Raw genomic sequence first — 23,693 nt, forward strand, 5'->3', positions numbered from 1 at the left:
CAGAACATAGAAGGTCAGCGTGCATCCCACATGTCTGTAGCTGGTCAAAGAGTGGGTCAGGTTAGCTATTTCTGCGAGAGTACACACTGCAAAACCAGGCAGTTCAGTGGGAAAGCATTCTCCATGAAAATCAAACACCAAGAAATTGAAAGAGTGCCAGAGCAGAGGTGGAGTGTCCAGACCCTAGACCTCCTGACTACTTTCCCCAATCGGTAAGACAGGGATAACAACTGCGCATCCTGCCTGTCTCCTGGGGTGTTTACGAGCCCCAGATGAGGACGCAGATAGTAAAACACACCACCACTTATGAGGCTTTGTACGAAGATGAATTACTACGCTGGATTAAAGTTGTCACTGCTCTGCTGGTTGAGGGGGCATAAAATACTTTCGACATAAAAACAGTTGTGAGAGAAAACTCTTCTGATTAGCCTATTTTCACCTAGAAACCGGGTAGGTAAGCACCTATGAACCCAGCCTACAGGCACACTTAAATCCCTCCAGCTCAGCCCTTTACAAAGCAAACAACACCCATACTAGACCTCCAGCAGCCAGTGTTCAATGCAAGCGAGCCCTCTGCCCTAACAGAGCCCAGTCTGAACCAAGAAGGCAGGTGTGATACACGGGTGATGGGGCAAGTCTCTACCAACATCAGTTTGAGCAGCGAGTGAGTCTCCATTTTATCCATCTTATTTGGCTCCATCAAGAGCCAAGTGTGGAGGAAAAGCAGGTGCAGAGGCTGAGTCAGAGAAACACACAGCTCAGAACTCAGAGCAGGGTCAGCAGGGGATGAGCCATCACCCCCACAAGGCCCGCTCCCAACTGAGCAGTGAGAGGACTCTGTCTCGGGCAACATTCACAGCCACCCTCTGTCCCCTCTTCCCTAAACTCAAGGAAGCCACATAACAGTCACCCCATCTGGACCTCATACCCTGAGCCCAGCCCCACCCAGCTCTGACTCACCTGATTGGTGACCAGCAGCACTAGCACAAGAGCATCTTGTCCGCCCCTTAGAGCCGCTCAGGGTGGTTTAAACAACAGAAATTTATGTTCTCACCATTCTGGAGGCCAGAAGTCCAAGATCAAGGTGTCGGCAGGGTTGCTTCTCAGAAGCCTTCTCTCTTCTCTGGCCTGTTGACAGTTGTCTTTTCCATGATCTTCCATCTGTGTCTACATCCTAATCTCTTCTTATAAGGACACCAGTCATATAGGATTAGGGCCCACCCTAAGGACTTCATTTTAATTTAATGACATCTTTTAAAGCCCCACCTCTGAATACAATCACATTCTGAGGAAGAAGGGGTTACAACTATAGCATATGAGTTTTGAAGGGGTGCAATTCAGCTGGTTAAACCCCAATCTTTACTATTGCCCCCAGACACCCCTTTGCTTGAATTGCACTCCATTCCAATTGGCTATGCATTCTTGTGTCCTAGCCCATGGACTTGGCCTTTGGTATTGGTCACCAACCTTGCTGAGTGCCCTTCCCCATTTTCAGACTGGCTCTGTCTCTACAAATAACAGGATGGAATCCCACCTTCACTCTGACCTCTGGCCAGAGTCTCAGACTGAGTCCTCCTTGGTTCTTGTGAAAAGGAGTTTAGGCATTTTGCCAGGAACCAGTGGCTCCAAATGTGTGCTTCTTGCCACAGCTTCAGTGCCCCTCCAGTCTTTCTGCAAAAGTGCTACCTTTTGGGTGAGGGAGAACACCTGAGGGTCATTGGCAATGGGGTGATTTCCTACAGCTCCTTTTAAACTCTAGAAACCGTGGGGGATCCCTGGGTGGCGCAGCGGTTTGGCGCCTGCCTTTGGCCCAGGGCGCGATCCTGGAGACCCGGGATCGAGTCCCACGTCGGGCTCCCGGTGCATGGAGCCTGCTTCTCCCTCTGCCTGTGTCTCTGCCTCTCTCTCTCTCTCTCTCTGTGACTATCATAAATAAATAAAAATTTAAAAAAAAAGATTTATAAACTCTAGAAACCTAATCTCCATAAAATTGAAGAGCAATCCAAAGCAATGGCCAACATATGTATACACTTCACTACAAATGTTCCTGGATACACAAATAACCTATTTCTCAAGAGATGCCCATTATACTGACTAACAAGGGAAAGATGGTGTGCTTATGGAATCTGGAGGTTCCCTTGGGGTATTTGCAATGACCTCATGACATATCACACCAGACAGGTGTAGCAAAAGCCACTATTCCTAGGCAGGGTCAGCACCTGGGGCAGTGGGGTTGGGCAGGAAGATGAGTAATGAGAGAGCCAACATCCTGGCATTGATCCCAGCAGTGGTCTCAGCATAAAGTAGAAATCCTCCCGCTCAGGGAACCTGAGTGGCTCAGTGGTCAAGTGGCTGCCTTTGGCTCAGGTCGTGTTCCCCGGGGTCCTGGGGTTGAACTCCACATCGGGCTCCCTGGAAGGAGCCTGCTTTTTCCTCTGCCTATGTCTCTGTCTCTCTCTGTGGCTCATGAATAAATAAATAAAATCTTAAAGAAAAAAAAAAACAAAACAAAGAAATCTTCCGGCTTGTGATAAACTTGCTTCTTTGGCCATAGGACAGGACCAGGAATATTCATTCATTTATATAATAAATATGAATTATGTATCACCTTCTCAGCCTCGTGCTGGAGACTGGAGACAGAAGGAGAAAAAAAGCACTGTGTTCTCAAGAGGAAGCTGTAAGAGGCTCCCAAGAGAAGGGAGCAGTTGATGTGGAGAAGCCTGGAAAGCCCAGAAAGCTTACAAATACACTGCATGTATGTAGTGTGCAGGGTCAGCAGTGGTATTGAGCTTTGAGTGAGGTGGACCCTCCTGGCCAGCATGTCTAGAGGTCCAACATGGCTCAAGCTCCAGGACGCAAAGACGGGGACCTGAATCCCAAAGAGGCCTTTCCCAGGGGATACCTATGGCGGCATTGGTCCCACAGTCGCCCAGCAACTCTAGGATGTGGTGCCAAATCCTAGAGCCCCCTGAGGTCCTGGAGAGGCGGTGGACTCAGATGGCTTGAGGCTTCTCTTGGCTGAGTAAGCACACATAGGGCATTCAAAAGTCAAACCATTGTGCCTGGAGGGAATGCCATGTTCCATCTGCAAGATGGACTTCCCCAAGAGATGCTTCCATGCAGAGTCGCCCCAGCATAATCCAACCCATGAAATGTTTGGAGTGCCCTAAAGTGGAACGAGTTTCCACCCATCCACCCATGTAGAAGTCCATGTGCTTTGCCTCCAGAAGGGAGTATTAAACCAAATCCTTAGTCTATCAGAGGCGTATTAGGCAGGGTTCTCCAGACAAATGGAACCAATGGCATGGAGAGAGAGAAAAGGAGGGAGTGATTTATTTTTAAAAAATTGTCTCATACTATTTGTGGAGGTTGCAAGTCCAAAATCTGGAGGGTATGCTGGCAGCGGGAGACTCGGGGAAGAGTCTCTGTTCCCAAAGGCTGTCTGTTGGCAGAGCCCCTCTTGCCTGGGGAGGTCCATCTTTGATTTATTACAGCCTTTAACTAATTGGAGGACGCCACCCACATTAGGGAGAGTAATCTGCTTTACTCCAAGTCCACAGATTTTAATATGAATCTCATCCAACAAACAATTTCACAGAAATATCCCGAATAATGTTGGACCAAATATCTTGACCCATCCAAGTTGACACACAAAACTGACCATCATCAGAGTTCTATGCGCTGTACAAAGGTGGGGGGGTGGGTGACTTTCACTTCACAATAGATGCTATTTGAGTGAAGAAGGAATTGGTTCTTCGTATCAGTCAGAGACATAGCTCCTGGTCCCTGGTCAGAAACCAAGAAGACTCAGGACTGCCCGGCCCAGTGCGGTGGGGCCAAAGCCTCGTGTCTGCAGGGGGGTGCAACGGGGTGGAGCAGCCCCGTCGGGGTCGCAGGTCCCATGGGCCACGTTGCAGCATAAAAGAGTCTGTCAGTGAACCCAGGTACCAAGGGGAGCTTGAAGCAGAAGTTCTCAGGGCCTAGGAAGCAGGGTGCAGGGGAATGTCTCCCACACATGCAGGCAGCAGCGAGAGCTGGTGGACCTGGGGGTCTCGGAGGCAGAAGGGGTGTGGACTGATGGCAGAAGACCAGAGGGACTCAGGTCTGCGGCACACACAGCCGGACACAGCCAGGACCCACGTGCCCCCGTGGCATTTGGATGCCACCCCAGGCAGCGATAAAGTCAGACTTGAAAGAGGTGCTGATGCCTTCTGCCGTTGGTGGAATGGGAGTCTGACGTCGAAGTCACGCTCCGTTAGAAGAAAATAAGCTGCAGCTCCGAGCCGGGGGAATCTGCGGCTGGCCCTCATACCTGTCCGTGGGCAAAGCCGTGGAAACGTGTTGGGCTCTCCCGGGGCAGCCCCGGCTCTCGGCTCTCGGGCCGCAGCGGCTTTGCTGGCTGCCTCGCTCGTCAAGATGTCATGAGCTCAGGGCCTGGAAGCAGCTGCAGCGCGCAGGAGGGCGGCGGCGGAGCCGGAGCGGGTGCCTGCGCCCTCCCCGGGCCAGTGTGGCTTCCGGCCTGGCCTGGCGGCTTCCAACCCAGCCACCTGCTGCCAGGGGCGGAGTCTGACATTCTTCTGGAGCAAAGGGGCTGAGGGCCTCCCAGCTGCCAGTCCCCGGGCCTGGGGCTACTGCTGCACGCCAAACCGCTCTGCCTGGCAGCGTGGGAGCCGCAGGGTTGACTCTGGGAAGCACTTGGAGCCTCCGGTGCAGTTCCTCCCTGGTGATTCCCTGCTTCCTTCCTGCACCTTTTCCCTTCTTGGGCTCTCGAGCGGCCCCCTGCTGGCCCCAGGCTGCCCTCTGACACCACCCGCAGGCCCGCATCACTGATCTCTCTCCCCAGTGACCGCCCAGCTTAGGCCCACCGTCCCCACATGCAGACACGGCCTCCCAGACACACACAGTGCCCACTCACGGTCTCCCCCGGCTGGGGCACAAGCGAGCCTCAACTTCCCCTTCAGTCAGTACCCAGGCTGGCAGTGCAGGAGTCCGCTCTGACTCTTCGCCCATGTCCGACCTGCAACTCTGCCTGCAAAACATATCCCAGGCCATCCACTTCCCGCTCGCTCCTCGGCCACGGCCCAAATTCAAGGCACCGTCATCTCTCGCTGGAGCAAGAGGCTCCTGCCTGGTCTCACTGCTTCTGATCCTGCACCCACAGTCCCTTCTTGCAGAGTAGCCAGTGAGAATATTTCAAATGCACCAATGACCACTGGGCGATCCTGCTGGCAACCCTCTACGGGCTTCCCGTGGTGTCAGAACTAAACCCGCACTCCCAGCGCTGCCGGAGGGCCTCCAGAATCCCGCCTGTGCTCTCTTCGCAGACCACCTTCTGGCCATTCTGCTCTCCATCCCCTCTGCTCCAGACACCCTGACCCTCTGTCTCTTCCTCAGAACACCAAGCCCACTGCATCCTCTGGGCCTGGTAGCTGCTGGCCCCTTACCTGGAAGGCTCTCTCCCCATGTCTCTTGGCATCTCCTCCTCATTGGTCAGATCTTGAGGCAAACGACCCCTCCTCAGAGAAGTCTTCCTGGACATCCTGTCTGGGGCAAGCCCCTTACCTTTTCTTGTCTCCAGGGTCCTGAGAGCAGGACACACACTCTGGGGGGCCAGAGACGATACAGTGATACAAGAAGCAGCAGAATTTCCGTTCCTACTATTGTTTATTCCATTTTATGATATTTTTATTTTATGTACATTTTATAATGCATTGGTATAACGGTGCTTGCATGTTATTTGCAAACAATTTTATATGCATATGTCTGTGTGTGTGTGTATGTATGAAGTGCTTGGTATTTTTTGATAGATGTGCAATCAAAAAAGTTGAGAACGGCTGCTCTATGTGACCCCTTGTCAACTGAGCAAAATAGTTCTCTTTTTTTTGTTTGTTGGATCTTTCTCTCCCATAGACTGTACACTCCACACAAGCCCCATTTCCCCTGTTCACACTGTGAACACGCTGTGTTATCTGCATCCAGCCCTTATAATAAGTGTGCAATGAACATTCACTGTGGATTGAACATAGCAATAATCCCAGGACTTAGCGGAAGGACATCCAATGAATCCCAATACCTCTCGACACTCAGGACGATAGCAAATAATGTCCTAGTAGGATCCTGGCAAGGTAGGACTACTCAGAAAAATGGGCCAGGTCGGCCAGGTCCTGGGCCTTCAGCCTCCTTTCCAGACCATTCCCCTGTGCCCACCCACAGAGTCACACTGCTTTCAGGATCAGGAGAATAGCCCAGGAAGCAGTTCAACACCTTAGCCCAAGCCGGTTAGATGTACTACAACTTCCTGTGGGTATTTGCACATCAAAGCACATCCTGGAACTCAGCAGCCCGGGGCTCCACCTTAGGCTCAGCTGCAGACAGGTTTGGAGGCTTTGTGCAAGCTCCCCATCATCTCCACACTGCTGCTCCCAGAGCGTTTTCTTACAGCCGGCTTGTTTAACCTTGTTCTTTGGAAATCATTCCAAAATTTATAGGAGTTGCAACAGCACTAAGAACATGTATAGATACTCTCACTGAGATTTAGCTACTGTGCACATTTGCCCTATTGCTTTATCATCTGCTCTTTTCACGCACACACGTGCACACACACACAATTTTTTTCTGACTCATTGAAGAATAAGTTCCACACACCATATTAAATGCTTCTGGGTGCATTTCCTAAGAAGAAAGATTTTCTCCCACAACCAAAATGTGGTTATCAACGTGAGTGAATGCAATCTGGGGAACGATACTCATCCACCCTCCATCGCTGTGTTTTTAGACGGCCTTGGCAGTTCTCCTTCTCCGTGGAATAAAATCAAACTTGAAACCCCAACAGGCATCACAGATGCAGAGCGAAGGCTTGAAGGAAGAAGGCCGCCTCTGCAGCGAATCACACACATGGTGGCTCATGGCAACACAAATTAATTATTTTCCAGTTCTGAGGTCAGAAGTCCAAAATCAGGCTCAGTTGGTTAAAATCAAGGTGACACAGCATCAGTTCCTTTAGGAGACTTAAGGAGAATTCATTTCTTTGCCTCTGGTACTTCTGGGAGCCCCTGCATTCCCTCACACAGGACCCTTCCTTGAATGGCATTCCGGGGAGCACCTCCTGCTTCCTCCTTTGAACTCCCTGCCTCCCTCTCCTCACCGGGACCTTTGTGATGACATTTTGGGCCCACCCAGACAATCCAGAATAATCTCCCCATCTCAGGGTCCTTAACTTAATCACATCTGCAAGTTCTCTTTACAGGGAAGGTTAACATTTATCCCCATCTCCTTGATTGAGATGGGGATATATATATATTTTTTTTGGGGGGGGAGGGCCATTATTCAGCCTACCACAGGCTGTATATGAGGAGGTTGTAGACTGCACAAAGGCACCAAAAATACAGCCTGTGCTTTATTTGCCAAACCCCGTATCTTTGCACAAAGACCCTCTCTGATGCCAGACACGTGCCCTGAGGGATACATCTGCCCAAAGGGGGCTGCTTTTAATAATTTGCACAGAAACTCCATGCAGACCAGCTGGTGGCAAACCTGTTGCCCCTTCTTTCTCTCTTTCCTGGGTTCCCGGAGACTCCTTCTGAGAAAGCTTTTAAGTTCTAGGGCCTGTTTAAAGCTCCAGGACCCCACTATTAAGACGGCTTCTGGCTCTGATGTGCCACACGTTGATACAGCATTGAAATGGCCCCCAGGCACCTGAAGAACAGCTGTCTGTGAGCTGTGACCCCAGATGCAGACGGAGTCCCCGCGAGGCAACCTAGTCCTTCCCCAATGAGAAGCCCCAAAGATTCACAAGCTCAGAAGCTCCCTTTGGCTCCTGCCCTGTGCTTGCTCTCTCAGCTCCATGGTTTCCCCAGGCTAAGCTCTTAGCACACATCATCTGCTTACCCCATTGCGGACCCAAGACTCCATCGTGACTCCTTCTATGTAGCTAGTTGGAGACAAGCCAAGGTCCCCAGGGCCCTGAAATGGCTCTAGGAAAGGCCTCCTTTTGTCACATACACTTCACTCTGAAGTCCCCACACTGCAGCCTAAGTACACACACACCCCTGTGGTGCACTGGGGAAGCGTCAGGTCCCATGGGACATCTGGTAACCTCAGGTTTATTGACACAGGGGGACCCATGTGAGAAGGCAGGTGTAGTATCACACCTAGAAGATATCTGCTCTCTGCCAATCGACGCTCGCTCTGTGGCTGTGTCAGCAGAAGCTGTTGGTGATCTGTCCCCTCTCAAAGCCACCAAGTCATCTCTATCCTCCTAGAGGTGGCCCTAGGAAGGCCTCTGTTCTCCAGGTACCACAAGTGTGGGTAGATTGATGATAATTCTTCTTCTTCTTCTTCTTCTTCTTCTTCTTCTTCTTCTTCTTCTTCTTCTTCTCCTTCTCCTCCTCCTCACCCTCCTCCTCCCCTTCCTCCTCTTGCTCCTCTCCCTTCCCCCTCCTCCCTTCCTCCTCTGCCTCCTTCTTATTCCTTCTAAGAAATCATCAGATTTTGTAATCTCCTGGCCCAGAAAATTTCTATTGCTGATTTCTTGTCCATTTCTCATTTTGGTTGGGTCTACATTGACATTTTCTAATTCAGGATTCCTCATAGCTACAGTGTTATGACTCCTGTGAGCAGGACAGCTGGGCCACCTCGGCCCTTCCGTATCACTCTGCAGTCATGAGGCCCATGATTCAGTACAGAATGCTCTGTTCCATCATAGCTCCTGCACACGGCTCCTGGTACTTTCTCCCACAGATATCCACCGCTTGAGGTCCCATCAGAACGTGTTCTTTCTTCACGCCCCCAAGATCATTCAAGGTTCCCACCAATAGGCAGAGAACTCAAGGGTCCCCTTCTCCAAGCCATCACCATTCCACCTGGCCTCTAAGATAACACCCTTCCCAGATGCCACCACTGTCAAACCCAGAGCCTCCTATGTGCAGCCCCAACACCCATGGGCCACCCTGTGGTGTCTCCCCTTCCTTCTCCCTTGCTACCTCCTCCATGGCTAGGCAACCCCTGACCAGCACCAGGAAGACACAGCAGAGTCCCCAGGGCAGCAGGCAGGCTGTTCTCTGCTGCCATTGGGAACAAGGCTGGAGACTGCCTGGAAGTCTTTGGGGCTTAAAAAACAAATGTTTTGGGGATCCCTGGGTGGCACAGCGGTTTGGCGCCTGCCTTTGGCCCAGGGTGCGATCCTGGAGACCCGGGATTGAATCCCACATCGGGCTCCCGGTGCATGGAGCCTGCTTCTCCCTCTGACTATGTCTCTGCCTCTCTCTCTCTCTCTCTGTGACTATCATAAATAAATAAAAATTTAAAAAAAAAATTAAAAAAAAAATGTTTTGGGAACCAACTATATGTGGGCAACGTGCCTGATTTGGGGTCAAGGCCACATTTCCATCAACTTTTGATCATCCCAGCCATAGAATAAAGAAGTATGGGTCCTTGATGTGCCAACAATCTTTCCCCCTAGAGCCAGAATTCATATTTTGCCCATTTCATAGGCAAGGTAATTAACACCTTTCAAGTTTTACCTTTTCTTCCTTGAGGAATCAAAAGGTTCATTTCTTGAATAAGACTTACATAAAAGGCTTTAAAAATTACCCTGCAAATGAATTTCCTCTCCAGCAGAGCAACAGAGACCTATGGAACCTGTTAAATTGCTCCCTGGCCAGTGTTAAATTGATTCAAAGGCTGGGGTGCAAGGCCATGCCAGGGATGATGGCAGCAGGAGTGTCCAGAGAAAATACTGCACCTGCTTCTCCCATTGGGCAAGCTCTGGTGACTTAGGTCGCAAAGCTTGTGGCCTGGAGAGGAAAGCCCACCTTAGAGAAGCCACCCTGAGCGAGGCCCTATAAGCCCTGGGGGCAACCCCAGGCCAGAAGGAGGTTTGGCCAGCCTTTCCCCACAGTGACCACTGTCAGACCAGCCAGTCCTTGCTGTCTAGATCGCCAGTGCATGCAGCTGGCCTTGGGTCTCCCCTGTTTTCTGGCTTCCTATTTTCTTTTAAAAATGCATCATGAGCAGTATTCATAATAGCCAAAAATAGAAACAACCTACAAGTTCATCAACTGATGAATGGATAAACAAAATGTGGTCTATCCACAGTATGGAATATTATTCGGCCATAAAAGGGCACAGAGATCTGATATATTCTACACTATAAGTGAACCTTGAAAACATCATACAAAATGAAAACAGCCAGTCACCAAAGACCACATACTGTGTTATTCCACTTGTGTGAAATTTCCAGAATAGGCAAATCAATAGAGATAAGAAGTAGATTAGTGCTTGCCCCTGGGCCCAGGAGTACAGGGGTGGAGAGGTGACAGTTCAAGGCTGTGGGGTTTCCCTATGGGTAATGAAAATATTCTAAAATGTATTATGGAAATAATTGCACACTTCCATAAGTATATTAAAGACCATTGAATTGTGCACATTAGATGGGTGTATTGTATATATGAATTACATCTCAATATGGCTGGTTTTCTAAAAATGCATTATGAGCAGAGGTGGCAGGGAGGGATTATAGCACAGAGACGAGTGGCTATGGGCTTGCCATTGAACTCCTCTGGGCCCCCACAGCCTCATCTGTAGAGTTGGGCAAATTCTGCCAACCTCCAAAGGTGGGATTAAAGAAGATGCTCTGTCTAGACCCCCTGGCCCAGACTCTGACACAAAACGGGGACATAATCGTTACATTAGGTAGGCAACTGACTTTGAGTAGAAGAGCTAGGGCCTCATCCCAACCCTAACATCGCTTCGTTCACACTTGGCTTCTCCCAGTCTCCGGGTCACTGGGAGTAAAATGGGGTGAGAGGCATGACCTCACAAAATCAGAAAGGTCAGTAAGATAACGAGTCCTGCATGTTACCTGCACCACAGCAGGGGCCCAGTACAAGTGTGTTGAACAAGTGAATGTATGATTGGATGCTCATTCTACACACACACACACACACACACACACTCCTTCAGGGTACCAAAACTGAACAAACCCACGGCTCCTACCTTGCAGGTTGACATTCTCAGCACTAGATTTCCAACCCCCAGGAAGAGGCCAGCGCTCAGGGATCCCGGGAGAGGCCAGTTCTCTGCAGGGCAAAGGTATGAGGTGGTTTCTCCAGGTCAGATCTGGGGCAGAGGCACATCCTAATTTCTTCTCAGAAAGTACGGGTGCCACGTGTCTCTGGTGGCCTCCCTGAGCAGCGGGCTCTCAGATGGATGCACTTAGATCCACTAGGTGCCAGGCCCCAACTCTACCTGCCCCCATGCCCTCCCCAACCTGTCTTTGGGCCACCAGTCACCCACCCGTGAGGGACTCCTGGTTCTTCTGCCTCATCAACTCACTCAGATGGAAGAGGACCAACCCACCTCCCTCTGACCTAGAGATTCCAAAAAAAAGGAGAAACAAGAAAGGTCTGGGGCCACTCAAGAAGGCCAGAGGGACTTCTCCAGATATTCCTCTTGAACTTCAGCTCCAAGTCCAAGGGGAAGGGAGGCCTTGACATGGGCTTTGGTCTCCTTTGAGCAGGTCATGGATTAGGTTTCAGGAGAAAGGGAGCTGAGGCGAATTCTTGCCATCACCAAAGATTCTCAGATTAGGTACCATCCACGCTAGAGTGGAAAGGGCAGTTAGCAGAGCAGTGACTGTCCATCACCGTGTGGATGATCACACCAGCCTTGTCAGATGAGCAGGTGCAGGGTCCTGCTGCCCCATTTCACAGATGAAAACAGGGTCTCAGGCTCACTCACACTCCCGAAGGAGAAGAGCCACTTGTGCTCAAAGACCCAGGAATTCTTTGTGGCCTTCCTCCAAAGATCTGCAAAGTGTGCAAAACAAACTCATTTGGAAATGCAGAGAATGGCACTCTGGCGCCGGCAAATTGGAACCTCCGTGTGTTTGGCATTAATTATTTCTTCCCCAGTGGATGCTGCAGGAGGTCGCTAGTCACTCAGCTTGGCGAAAACAATCCCCTTGCCAAAAAGGGAAGAGAAGTGGAGAGGAGCAGCTCTGCTGGGCCGAGATCCAGTCCCAAGGCCCCTCTGGGAGGGAGAACTGGAAAGGGCTGCAGGATACTTGGGGGGCGGGCAGCTCAGCCCTTCCTGGTAATCTCTCCAGCCTGCGGACCCCGCTGGGACTGTCAGGCCTCCACGCACCCAGGGCCCCAGGGAACAAGGAGAGTGGAATGAGGAGAAAACACCAAAGATAAGGAATGGGTCCTGGGGACGACACCCTGATTTCTGAAGAGGCTGGGAGTGCTAGACCTCCAGAGGAGCTCGGCAGAGAGACCAGGCATTCACCTACTCCCCGGCTTGTTCTTTTTACTGTTGGTTTGTTTCTTTTGCCCCTCTCTGCTCTCCTTCTGCAGATGGTCAGGTGTTTCCTGCCACCTGCCTTCCTCCAGACAACTTCTAGTACAAGGCGTGCTGTGGACGAGAGGGGTACCTACTTGCAGCATGGGACACATCTACACAGCCTTGATCTCCTGGACTTGACATTCTTCTGGGGAACTCATGATGGGCAAGCAAACTAATCATGACTGTGTTCCAGCAGGAATGAGGGCTATGGAGGAAGGAGAGCTGGGCAGTGGGACAGGGTGGCCAGAAGGTAGGGAGAGGAGGCCTTTCAGCGGAGACCTTTGAGCACAGACGTGAATGTGACAAGGAGGCAATCATGAGACAGAGGATGCCTTGATGCTTGCCAGTGCAAGTTCCTGGAGGTGGGAACAAGGCTGCTGAACTCAAGAAGCAGGGTGAAGGTGAAGGTGAAGGTGAATGTGGCTGGAACCTGGAAGAGTGTGGGAGGTGATGGTAGGGTTGGAGAGGTGACCAGGAGGCACAGCATGCAGCACCCTCCAGGCCAGACAGGCGGTTTGGATTTCACTCCCAGGATTACGTGTGGGCCTTGGACAGGTGCACACACAGGAGAATGTGACCAGACACATCCTTCAGAAAGGTCACTAGGCTGCTGTGCAGGTGGCCAGAATGGGAGGAGGCAAACATGGAAAAAGAGAGAACAATCAGGAGCCTCTGTGGTTGTCTAGATGAGATGAGGGTGGCTCAGCCCAGCGTGTCAGTGGCAGAGGATGAGAAGAGGTCAGATTCAGGGTTTATTCCAAAGATAAAGCCACTGGGACCTACAGATGGGTGGTGGGGGAGGGGAGGACAGAACAGAAGAAAAGACTTAGGGAGCAGTCAGGGCTTTTCTGCCTGAGCAGAGGAGGCATTCACTGACACAGGAAGGAGGTGAGGCGGATGTGTTAAATTTGAAATCCTAGACATGCAGTCCCGGCTGTACTAGAGGTTGAGTGAGTGTAGCTGTAACTGAGAACACTTTCCCCAGGACTGCTACACACCAGAGCCAGCCAGGAGCTCTGCACCGCCTCTTCTGTCTAGGGACAGGATCTCCAGCACTGGCTTGGGCACACAGAGATGAATCCCCTCGGTGGAAGGTCCTTGACTTAAATTCAGAGCAAGCCTGATGGACTGGAAGCTGCCATCCCTCTCCCCCGATGGAATCATGGCCTGGAAACACACATACACACGCACACACACACACACACACACACACCTAGCCATCACAGCCATCTCGCCTGGGTCACCTCTCAGACATATGCGTAATTCGGTAATTATTATTAGTGTTCAGAACTTCCCCTAGGCTTGATCATGTGCTAGGAAATGGAAGTTGAAGATGAGTTTAACAGTCTTGTGGGGGAAGACAGACCCTTAAATAAGCGACTTCACAGACAGCAGAGGGGAAAACATGCTAACTGGACACGTAAGCAAGATGCAGAGAGATTGTAAGGGAGGAGAATTCATTCTGCCGAGAAGGATCAGGGAAGCTTCACCCAGGAAATGTTATTTGAGTTAGCCTTGAAGAGTGATGAAGTGGGTAAGGATATTTCTGTTCGATGGCACAGCGGGAACAAGAAATAAGGTTGTGAAAACATGTGGCCAGTGGGTGGACAAGTGGGTGAAGCCCAGGATGCTTGGAGAAATGTGAAGAGCCCGAGCGGCAGATTGTATCTTCCAAAGATGGCTGCACCAATATACATTCCATCCTACTGGCTGTTCTTACAATATGACATTGACGTTCCTCTGCCAAGAGATGGGAGACTTTGTTTCCTCTCCTTGAACCCGGGTGAACTCTTGTGACCCCCTTGACCGACGAGGTAGGGCAGAAGCTGTAAGTGCGCAGCTCCCAAGGCTAAATCATGAAAGGCACTGAAGCTTCCACTTGGCCTCTTGGATCATTCATTCCGGGAGAAGCCCACTACCATGCCGTGAAGACGCTCAAGCAGCCCCATGAATAGAAACCGAGGCCCCTAGGTGACAGTCAGCACCAGCTGGCCAGCCCTGTGAGGAAGCCACCTTGGAAATGGATCTGCCAGCCCGGGTCAGCTTTCAGAAGATTCCAACAGTCATCTGACTGCAACATAACAGACCCCAAGCACAAATTACTCTGCCAAGCTGTTTTTGAATTCCTGACTCACACGATCCAGGAGCATAATAAATGCTGTTGTTTTCAGCCAGTGCGTTTTGGGGTGGTTGGTTTTGCAGCCATAGTAACTAGAAGAGCCTGAAGAATTATTGAGAACACTGAATGTCCTGCTGGGGAGTTTGTTTTATTCTTCACAAAACCAAGCATCACTACTATTTTCTGGGTGGAGAGTTGTGTTATTCAGCCTATATATCTTAGAAAGACCATTCTGATTTAAAAGATAGAAGAGAAAGAAGAGAAAAACAGAAAAGAACAGTCCATGAGGACAGGGAGGCCATTGTAAGAATCTAAGGGAAAAATCAAAGTTTCTGCTAGCCACAACAAAGGAAAGGGGCAAATACATTGGTGTTTGGGAGGCCAGTAGAGCAGTGATGATGACAAGTGTGGAAGGAAAGGTGAAGCTGGAAGAAGGATGATGTTGACAGGCGATTCTGAGCTTCTAGCTTGCTAGACTGGGACAGTGCTATCCTTAATGGGACAAGGTATGGTGGTTTGTTAATGTAAAAATTGGGAGGGCTCCCTATAAAGCAAAGCTCAAGCCTTGGCATCTTCTCAGGGCTGGCCACATATCCACGCCTTGGCTCTTCATCCCATGTCCCCCAGGCCATGGTCAACCCACCAAAGCCCTGTGCATCTCCAGAGCCACTTGACTAGATGCCCTAGCTCTGGCACTCAGCCTCATGAACCAGAGGAGGTGGCCCACCTGATTTTCCTCTGTAATCTTCCTTCCCCAAATGCTTTCAGTCCCTTAATAAGTCCTCCCAGCTCTACCTACAAAATCTAACTATATATACTCTTTGTGTCTCCACTAAAGGCCTTTCCCCAAGCCACCACCACATCTCATCCAGAAAACTGCTATATTCTCCTGCTTGTTTTTATTTTGTTTGGCTTTATGGTGCTTAAAAGAAATCAAATCATGTCCCACCTGTACCTAAAATCCTCCTCTTGGCTCTCCATTGTGCTTAAAATAAAACCCTGAACCCCACCCAAGGCCTCCAAGGCCATACATCTAGCTCCATGTCTCTGATTCTTCTTTGACACTCTGCTCATTGACCACCCTGTTCTGGCTCCATTCACTCCTTTTTTGGTCTTGAAAGGTGCTTCATTTCATGCTGTCCCAGAACTTTTGAACTTTCTCTTTTCTTCATCTGAAGCCTCCTTCCCCAAAGTTGAGGTCTGGGGACGGGCACAATAAAAGTACTCCTTTTTTTAAACTTGAGTCTGAACAAACAGAGAAATAAGACAAAGCTATGGCAAAAGAAGATCAATATGTCCCTTTTACGACTAAGAAAGTTGAGGGTGGAGAGGGTAGCTTAATGTGAATGCTGAATGGCCTACAAACAGTACTCCAGACCCAGTGCAACCTCTCCACCGTCTGACCCAAGCCTCACCAGTGTTAAGACCCAGGACATGCAGGAACAAAGGCAAAGTCCTACCCCCGAGGGCAGCTGCTCCCCAGACAGAAAGGGGAGGAGAAAAAGTAGAAGGCAGGAGACAGAAGAGTTAGGGGTGCCTGGTTGGTTCTTCCCAACTGCTATCCAGATCAGAGTTGAGGTGCGGTGAGGAAAGGGGGAGAGAGAAGCCAGGTCGTGATGCTCCACCAAGAAGAGAGAAGGTGCATCTACTAGTATTCAAGGGCTTCAAATGCCTACGTCATTCTCATGTCTCAGGTCTCAAAGAGGCCTTTGCTAGCTACTCAATATAAAGCATGTCTCCCCACCTCATCTCTACTTGATCTTCACTAAACGAAGTTAGTTCTTTGCCTCATATGGAAGGTCCATCATCACCACTAGAACATAAGGCTCTCATCTGTCTTTTTCACTACTGCAATTCCAGTGCCTAGATCAGTACCTGGCACATAGTAAGTGCTCAATACAAATTTGTTAATGAACCAAAGAGACAAGAACAGGAATGCTAGAGCTTAAATCCCTTCAGTTGTGGTCTGTTGCTGGGGGCTTCTGGTTCACTAGGTCCCCAAAGGAAATTCTAGCACAGCAGGGTGATGCAGTGGCCCTTGTGAGAGTGTGTGTACGTGCCTGGTGAATGCGTGTATTTCCTACCAGTCTGGAAGCATTAAGCCCCTTCTTACCAAGCACAGATACTATTTTAGGAGACAATTTGCGACTAGCTACCATGACGACAATGTCTCACCTATTTCTTTTGCTCTGAGACTCAGAGCACTAAAAATGCTGTGCAATGTAATTGGTTTCTTCAGCGTGGGGTCTAAGCTTTCTGGGGTGTATTATGTTCCAAATGAAAAGGAACAGCAAGATAAACCATTGCCCCTGCTTCCTCTCCTAGAAAAAAGCCAGTTCTTCCTTGCTCTTCCAACCCATACGGGGTTTAAATGATGGAGAAGCTGTCACCCTGGGCCGCTCTGTGAAATGCCTCTTCTTTAGCTATGAGAAAGGAAAAGGGGGCAGGCAGGAAGCCAAACACCTGCGTAGCAGCTAGCCTTTCAGGGCAACAGTGATGTGGTCTGAGAGGGTCTGACAGGCCACTGACCTCCGGAGGGCTCCCCTGGCTCACTCCACAGAAGGCAGTCCTTGCTGTTGACCTTGTTCCCCATGTGCATGTTGAATATCTGCTCCATAGAAGAGTGTGGATAGACATCACAAGACAACATCCACCCCCTACCAGGGGCACACAGTCTCAAAGAAGCAGGGAGCAGAAGACGGCTCTGGAGTGTTTTGGAACAAGGGGTGAATGGCTTCTTTTTCACAATAAATACAAGACAGGGCAAGTCCATTTGCAGCACCTTCCCACACACACACAAGCACCAAAATCTCCCCAAACCTGTCACTTCAGCCTCTCAAATACGGGCTCTTGTTTTCAATCTGTGGAGAAGAGAGGTTAAAGAATTCTCTTTCATTTCACTCCATTAATAACTAAGCAGCATGGCCTGAAATATTTATGGGCACGAACACAGAGAATATTCTAGTCAGGACAAGGCAGATTGTGGTGGTTTTCAGGGCTGCTGTCTCAGGCCTTCGCAGAAAAGATAACTAAATGGCTTTGGTGGTCAGGAGGGGCCAGTGGTGACAAAGGCAGCCTCCAGGTGTGTGTGATCTCTCTGGAGAGGCCCAGGAGCCAAAGCATCTCTCCTAGGAGGTGTGGCCAGTGTTTGCTGCTGACAGTGCTCCCTTCTACTTTCCAAGGCAGCAGTAGGTCCCAAGGAGAATGCATGTGCAGAGCTACAAGTCCCCTGGTCCCAAGTAGGTTGTGTTGAGCAACTGATTTATGGCCAGAGGAGAATATCTCAACCTCCAGTTGGGCAACTGTGACCCAGGAGACTGTGAGTAGGTCACATGGCTTCTATGAGTCTCCCTTCCCTCACACCGAAAACAAAGAGCTTAAGTGAGATCAACTCTAAAGTTGCTTCCAATTCTATGTCTCTGCTATGAGAAAGTATCTTAAAGCTTCACTTTCAGAAGAAATGAAAGAAAGAAGAAGAAAGAAAGAAAGAAAGAAAGAAAGAAAGAAAGAAAGAAAGAAAGAAAGAAAGGGAGGGAAAGAAATAGGGAGGAAGTGAGAGGTAAAGGAAGGAAGGAAGGAAAGAAGAAAAAAAGACAAAAGAATGGTAGAGATGTAATAAAAAAAAGTCAGCACTCTAATTCCAAGAAAATAAAATAATAATAATAGTAAGACATATTGCATTTACCATGGGCTGGGCAGTTTTCTAAGCCCTACATGATAGATACCTTTATTATGCCCATTTTAGAGATAAGGGGGACTGAAGCACAAAGAGATTTAGTCATTTGCTACACTTCAGTGTCTACAATGGTAAAGTCATGGTTCCAATCCAGGCAATCTGACTCCCAACCTATGCTGGTAATCATAATGTTATACTGTCTAGTCTATGACATTTCATTCACTTGGTCATTCATCAGAACAGAGTGTGTAAAGCCCCTGCCATATGCCAGGCACTGCCCTGGGTGATGACTTAGAAATCTTATAAAGCACACGAATGAATTTGTATACAAGTGGTTCACACGAGAGTAGAGACATGTTCATCCTAGAAGTCTTCTGGCCCAGGTGTCCAGACTTCTGAAACCACCTTATCCTTTAGGATTTTTTAAAAAGATTTTATTTATTTATTCATGAGAGACACACAGAGAGAGAGAAAGGCAGAGATACAGGCAGAGGGAGAAGCAGGCTCCATGCAGGGAGCCTGACGTTGGACTCGATCCCGGGTCTCCAGGATCAGGCCCTGGGCTGAAGGTGGCGCTAAACCTCTGAGCCACCCGGGCTGCCCCCTCTAGGATTTTGATAAAAAGAGTTGAACCTCATCCCACATATAGGTCCAATATCTTCCCAATATATCAGAGTTCTTCAGTGGAGGCGCAAGCTTGTATTTCTCATAGCCACTTCTAACTCAGTACTTCTGCTAAATTCTCCTTCCTATCATTCCTTATTCTCCCTTCCATATCTGCTCAAATCCACCCAAACACTGGTTAGAGTAGAGTTGAAAAAAGAAAAACATATGGACATATTAATCAACGCAGAAAAAACAGTTGACAAAATGCTATAGTCATTCAGGATTTAAAAAAATAATTCAACTTTGTCAACCTAAGAAGGCTATCTATTTAAAACAAAAAAAACAAAAACCCTACAGTTAACATAACACGGACTAGGAAAAGATTCAATGTTCTCCCCCCTAAAATCAGGAACAAGGTGAGGATATCCATTCTTACTATTTCTATTCAACATTGTACTGGAAATCACAGTCGGTGAAATAAGGAAAGAAAAAAGAAATAAAAGACATACAAAAAAAAGCCCTTCCTATTTATAAACCACATAGAAATGCCAAGGAATCCACAAAAAGAACTTCTAGAACTAACAAGAGAATTTAACAAGGTCACAGGATGGAGATTGGCCACAAACATCAATTGTATTTCTATATACCCAGCAATGAACCAGAATTTAAAAATCAATGAAATTTACAATAACTCCCCCAAAATGAAATGCTTAGGCTTATAGCTGACAAAATACATACAGCATCTGACCATGAAACATCAATGGAGGAAATCAACAAAACCCAAACAAATTGTAAGACATGACATGTTCATGGATTGGAAGACTCAACACAGTAAAAATGTTCCCAAGTTAATCTCTACAGTTAGCATAATTCTAATCAATCAAAATCATATCAATTTTAGGGACGCCTGGGTAGCTCAGCGGTTAAGTGTCTGCCTTTGGCTCAGGGCGTGATCCTGGGGTCCCAGGATGGAGTCCTGCATTGGGTTCCCAGCATGGAGCCTGCTTCTCCCTCTGCCTGTGTCTCTGCCTCTCTATGTGTCTTTCATGAATAAATAAATAATCTAAAAAAAATCATATTAATTTATATATATTTTTGTATGGGAAAGTTAAGGAGCTACAACAATAGATCACAGATCTGAATATAAAATGTGGAATTGTAAAACTTAGAAATACAACAGAAAATCTACATGAATTCTTAGACAAGCTAACCCAAAGCATGATGGGTATAAGAAAAAAGACTTTACAAAATTTAAAATCTTTGCTCTGCAAAAGACATTGTTAAGAGAATGAAATGACAAGTTAGAGACTGGAATAAAAGATTTGCAACTCACATATCCAACAAACGACTTGGATACAAATTATAAAGAACTCTCACAACTCAATGGTAAGAAACTAACAGCCTAATTAAAGATGGACAAAAGGATTTAACAGACCCTTCCCCAAAGAGGATGTAGGGAAGTCAGATTAGCATATGAAAAGATGCTCAGCATCTTCGATGTTAGGGAAATGCACATTAAAACCATGATGAGACACTGCACCTACTAGAATGGCTAACAACAACAATAATGAAAAGGAGCTGTATCTTGCTTGTGGGAATGGAAAACAGTATGGCCATTCTGGAAATCCATTTGGCAGTGTCTTATAAAGAAACCATACTACAACTGAGAATGTTTCTAGGAGAAGAGAAACCATGTTTACAAGAAGCCATACATGAATGTCAATGGCAGCCCCATTCATTACCACCAAAGACTGGAGACAACCCAAATGTCCTTCAACAGGTGAATAAAAGATTAATAGATGAACAAATGTGGTACTTCTAGGTGCAGGAATACTACTCAGCAATAAAGAAGAATGAGCTATTGACACAGTGACAGCTTGGATAAACCTCAAAGCCTAAATAGAAGAAGCCAGTCTTCTTCCAGTTATGGGATGCATAAGTCACAGGAATAAAAGTCAGGGCATAAGAAATACAGTCGGTGAGAGTGTAATAATGACATAATAGGACAGATGGTAGCTATACTTGTGGTGAACATAGCATAATGTGTAAACATGTCAAATCACTAAGTTGTACAGCTGAAACTAATGTAACATGGTATGTCAACTATACTAAAAAAAAAAAGATAAAAAAGAAGCCAGTCTTAAAAGATTCACTTACACACAGAGTGAAAGAAGCCAAAACAAAAGACATTGTATGATCCCATTTACAGGACATTCTTGAAAAGACAAAGCTACAGTGATGGAAAATAATCTGTAGTGGTGAAGGGGTTGAGGTGGGAGCAAGCTGACAACCAACAGGTAGCATGAGAGAATTTTCTGGATTGACGGAACAGTCCTGTATCCTGACTGCATTTGGTTACGTGAATCTAAACACATGCTAAAGCTCAAAAAACTTTACACTGGGATGTGGGGAGGAGCAATTTTACAACACGTTAACTTTTAAAATAGAATGTTAAAAATATCCCCCCAAATAATAGCCACAGTCAGCTCACTGTCTACCTTTCGCTTGTGCTCCCTGGCGGGAAGGACTTCTCCCACTAAAGAGAACACTGCTAATGCAGGCAGAGGCAAAAGAGCAGGTGTGGCGCACCTGTGTTCCCACAATCCCCCAGTTAGCACATCTGTGCCCACCGAGGGCTCTACCTTCCAGGCTCGGAGCACTCTGTGAAGGTCAGACCTGGAAGCCTCCTCTCACCAGGCTCTGCATAGAATCCCATTCTGAGAATTGTGTGTGTAGTCCCAGAGTTTTGACAAAGCAACTCTCCTCAAAATAAATAAATGAGCAATTCTCATCTCTCGCCAGCGTCTCTTGAGAAACGTTGAAGAGGATGCAAACACTGACCTCAGCTATACTTGTTGCATGCTCTTTTCTCTCTCCTGGAGAGTTCTCTTGTACTCCACAGTGCTCCAGAGCCTCTTACTGCCAACTCTCCTGTGCTCGGCATGCTCAGAGGAACCCCCCTCCTTCCTCTAGCCAGGTGGCTCTCTCTCCCATCTCATGCACCCTTTCAGCTCCTGAGCTCAGACTCAGACTTAACACCATCAGCCTCCCTGGTCCTCAGGCATTTGGACTCGAGCTAAACTACACCACCAGCTTTCCTGGGTTCTCCAGCTTGTAGATGACGGATCTTAGGACTTGTCAGCCTCCATAATTATGTAAGCCAATTCCTCATTATAAATACCTTTATGTGTGTGTGTGTGTGTGTGTGTGTGTGTGTGTGTGTGTGTTGATTCTGCTTCTCTGGAGTGCTCTGACTAATACACCACCCACTTGCTTTGGATGAAGGCTTATAAGGAGGCCATAGTTATTCATCTGCTCCCTGGCGGTAACATTGAGAATCTAATAGGGCCACTGTAGGCAAAGTTAATGGCCCAGCCAACCGCGGTTCCCCTTCCTCCTTTGCTAAACATGATTCATTTGGACAGCATTGTATCAGTCTCAGGGGAGCAAATCCCGAAAGGCAAAGAGTCATAGAGATAATGTTGAGTTATCTGTATTTCCACCTGCCCCTGGAGCTAAAGGTGACCTGCAAATACGGTTCTAGCCAATGCGGAAGTAAGCTAGGGGTTGTGGGGAAGAGTCTCATAGAAAGGAGGAGGCTCATGAGAACAATTCTTACTTTTGGCATCTTAGCGACCACCTATTTTTTCTTGTGTCTGGTAAGTGATGCTCAGAGCCACAGCCACCATCATGCGATCATGAAAATCTGTGTGAGAATCCCAGAGGTTCAGATCCAGCACCACAACTACCTACTTCCAGACTTTTGTGGTGGGAGATCAGGTCAAATACCTTTGTCTTCTGTTACTCTCCGGTGAGGAGTTCCCTAACTGACACAGACACAAGGCTCCTTTATCCTTTGCGCCGCCCCTCCCCCCCATAGGCTGCTCCTGGTGAGAACTCACGGTGCTGGCCAGAACCAGTGTCTCCTCTGTTTGGTGCTCCAGGAGCAAGGAGGGGGCAATATGGTTCCTGTGCCCTCCGTGTGTGGCATGTGTTCTAGAGCTCAGCACAGCCCTCTGCAGTCTGCAGGTTCACATCTTTGCAACCCCTGTTGCAGCAGAGCTAAAGCCTGGCTAAGCAGTACAAAAATAGAGCTCTTTTGGAAAGATACCAGGGCAGCTCATGCCATGGAAGCGTGTGCAGAACAACAAAGTCTTGGCAAACATGGCAACCAGAACAGCTCTGGGAATCTCAGCAGCAGAAATCCATGGACCCTCTCTCTAGGATGCCATCATGAAAGGACTCCTACTCCCTCTTTCCATTAATTTATGTCTCTGTTCAAATTTCAGATTTCCAGGAGAGAGATTCAGACTGGTGGAGCTTGGTTGGGTACCTTCCTTTACAAAATTCAGTGTAGCCAGTAGCTGAGAGGATTTTTTGGTCATGCCTCACTCACTTCCTATCACTATAACCAGAGATAGACCACAAGACCCCAGGGAGAGGGATCTGCCTCCAGGAAAGCATGAAGCAAGTGGTGCTGGTAGAGAAAAATCCTGGCTAACAGAGTTCTGCCCTTCTTCTTGAAACGCGGTCATGTTTGTGAGTCTGGGACCACTCGACTGTGTCCTCATTAGCCTTTGTCAGAACCCAGACCCAAAGGGCTACATCTTGTCTTCACATCTTATTCCTGCTCCAAAGGCAGATGACTCATTTTCATTAGATGGGAAAATCATCGAGGGTTTAAAACAAGGGACCACATGTCCTACTCTCTATTTTGAAATCACCCTGGCTTCTGTGCAGAACGAGAAATGGACAGTTAAAAGAGGGCTCAGGGAGACCAGCTTGGAGATAGACACAGGATCCAGGTAAGGGAGGAAGATGGTGGTCAGGAGGGTGGACAGATGGTCAGGGGTGAGGAAGAGCAATAAAATGGAGTTCTAGCATGAGCCTCTGGGTAGATAATGTTGCCCTCCATGGAGAAGGGAAAGCAAGGGACAGAGGGAGTGA

General features: G+C 48.2%; 1 long non-coding RNA gene across 1 annotated transcript; it reads right to left on the bottom strand.

Moving 5' to 3' along the window:
- Positions 1–1,769: 1,769 nt before the first annotated feature.
- On the bottom strand, positions 1,770–22,783 carry LOC118355084 (uncharacterized). Its single transcript, XR_004816793.2, has 5 exons — positions 22,649–22,783; positions 10,996–11,078; positions 5,445–5,602; positions 4,916–5,029; positions 1,770–4,312 (listed from the first exon to the last, which is right to left on the bottom strand). It is a non-coding gene; the product is annotated as an uncharacterized LOC118355084 (long non-coding RNA).
- Positions 22,784–23,693: the final 910 nt, after the last annotated feature.

Source organism: Canis lupus, chromosome 6 (genome assembly GCF_003254725.2).
Source record: "Canis lupus dingo isolate Sandy chromosome 6, ASM325472v2, whole genome shotgun sequence".
Lineage (NCBI taxonomy): Eukaryota > Metazoa > Chordata > Mammalia > Carnivora > Canidae > Canis > Canis lupus.